Genomic DNA, 2,559 nt, shown 5'->3' on the forward strand with positions numbered 1-2,559 from the left:
TTGGACTCAGAAATAACGTTGGTAGTATATTAATTTTCTGTTGTTATAATGTTATCGTTTTATATTGTGCGCAACGCTCATCGCGACAGCCATGATGTACATGATTATCCTACATACGATGCGTGAGTGCGTATACACGTGTGTCAATCGAGGAGTGCGGAGTGCTCTTTATTTACAGCATAATTATATATAAGTAGTAACTATTATATTCTAAAAGTTGTATATTAATGATAAAAATTCAATTAACCATATACGTGCTATAATTATTTGTGCTATGAATAGTAGCTGGTGATGTAGGATTCATTTTCCGATTTACAAGAGAGATTTACAAAAGAGAGGAAATATCAATTAATTTTTTTACGTTCTATAATAGATTTGTCCTTGGACATTAAAAATATCATCAAGGTTCGTCAATGCTATTATTTCAATGGTACCAAACAGTGTAACTTCCTATAAAATAACCTCAAAATTTAGCAAAATATGTAAATGATAACGTATAAATAAGCTGGTACACTATGTATGAAGACGATTTGTTGAAGTATTGTGCGGCTTTAATACATCATTGTTTGCATATATCACTGTAAAAGTAATTTAGTATAAAATTGGTATAAAGTTGATAGATATGTAACAAACGATCAGTACAAACAAGACCAAAACTGACTTTTTATTTATTTCTATATTTTTTTCATATATATGTGCTATAATCACACTCTAAAGTATATAAATAGATTATTGTAAGCATATTTTATATGTACAGGGCAATGAATATGTCTTAACATATGGGATCAATTGTTGTATCAAATTCAAAAAACCACCATTTGAAAAATTTGACCCTGGCTAAGATAAACATCAGTGAACAATATATTATAAGGAAAACTCTGTACAAGATACTAGAAATGCTAAAAGATGACCAAGAAGCTTTTACACAAGTCGTAAGTAAAGCTGCTTATTATAATTAAATTATGTATATATTAAATTGCAACCTTTTTCTTATCTAAACTATATTGAATTCTTCTTGTTTTAGAGGCTATTAGACAACAATCCCTTGTAATACAGAGAAAGACTTGGAACACTCTATAATGGAATAGCTTAGATTTGCAAACATCCGTAAACAAAGGAAAAAATCTTAAAAGGTAAAAAAGTAATATAATGTATTTATGTCTGTTAAGTTAGCACCCTCCATAAAAAACCGGAATAACACATGTGCAGAAATTAAGTGCTCTTTATGCGTTAATTATGTGCTCTATTCACGATTTTTGTGCTCGAGCGGTTTCGTGGGAAATTGCAATTGAAACTGAGGGTGCTGGCTTAAAGTAAGCTAGCACCCCCACTCATTAAAATTACATATAAAATAAAAAACTCAATATGCTAGAATTATATGCTTTTTATGTGCTTTCAAATGCCTTAAACAAAATTAGTCTATCTGTAATAGTTTAAAAAATATACGCAAAAAAAGATATATATACTACTGATATAAGAATAAAGTATCAGTTAAAATAGAGAAAGCGAAATAATTCTTGTCTTAAAATGTTTCTCGATTAATGTGTTCTCGAAATATGCACAATGAAATTTTCGTGCTTATCCCCTTCGACCGACCTGAACGTGAGTACCCCATACGTACAAGAGTACCTAACCAGTTAAAATACAGGTAGCAAATTGGTTTTAGTCTTAAAATATTTCTCAATTTATGTGCTCCCGAAATATGCACAATGATTTTAAAAGCATAAAAATCACATTAATTTTTTTTGTTAATGTAATTTTTTGATACAAATTTTTTAAATAAACAATTATATATGTAATATCTAAATATTCTATTACCATATTTTTTTATACATCATAAAACAAATATATCCTTCAAGTATTAGTCACGCAATTGTAGCGTGAACTGTACTATCATTCATGTAATATTATCATGAAAAACAATACACAAGAGATTCTATATAAATACAAATTAAAGTTTACTAAAGAGTAACTAATTTTAAAAATTTCATTTTGTTTCTATTATTAGAAAGGGAATGTTAAAAATTAATTAAACATATGTTTACTTATATGTATTTATATATTGTTCAGAATCTCAGTGACCCGTTCTCCATAATATTTAGCAACTTTGCAATACTTACTCCTAACTAATATTAAATAACTTTAAAAATGTATACAAATACATATACAAATACATATAAATAAAAATTTTTCTGAAATCTTATTAAACAAGTTAATCAATACATTAACCAAAACAAAAATCTTATTCTGTTTATTTTGAAAACACATAAGTTGAGGAACATTTTAAGACTAAAACCAATTCACTATCTATATTTTAACTGGTACTTTATTTTTATACGTATGGGGTGCTTACGTTTGGGTCGGCCGAAGGGGATGAGCAAAGAAATCTCATTGTGCATATTTTGAAAACACATAAATTGAGGAATATTTTAAGATTAAAACCAATTCGCTATCTGTATTTTAACTGGTACTTTACTCTTGTACGTATGGGGTGTTCACGTTCGGGTCGGTCGAAAAAGATGAGCACAGAAATCTCATTGTGCATATTTTGAAAGCACA

General features: G+C 28.4%; 1 long non-coding RNA gene across 4 annotated transcripts in view; it reads left to right on the top strand.

The window, feature by feature from the left end:
* The first annotated feature begins 6 nt into the window (after positions 1-6).
* The window catches only part of LOC112467845, a 3,285-nt gene continuing 732 nt past the window's right edge, over positions 7-2,559 (top strand). Inside the window, exons 1-4 of one of the 4 annotated variants that reach the window (XR_003042328.1) lie at positions 7-196; positions 283-405; positions 758-932; positions 1,025-1,133. This is a non-coding gene — a long non-coding RNA (uncharacterized LOC112467845). The remainder of the gene's footprint in view (positions 197-282; positions 406-757; positions 933-1,024; positions 1,134-2,559) is intronic. The other 3 variants (XR_003042329.1, XR_003042330.1, XR_003042331.1) reach the window with 3 other exon arrangements.

The sequence above is a fragment of the Temnothorax curvispinosus genome, unplaced genomic scaffold, assembly GCF_003070985.1.
Source record: "Temnothorax curvispinosus isolate PA1 unplaced genomic scaffold, ASM307098v1 QBEX01017819.1, whole genome shotgun sequence".
Lineage (NCBI taxonomy): Eukaryota > Metazoa > Arthropoda > Insecta > Hymenoptera > Formicidae > Temnothorax > Temnothorax curvispinosus.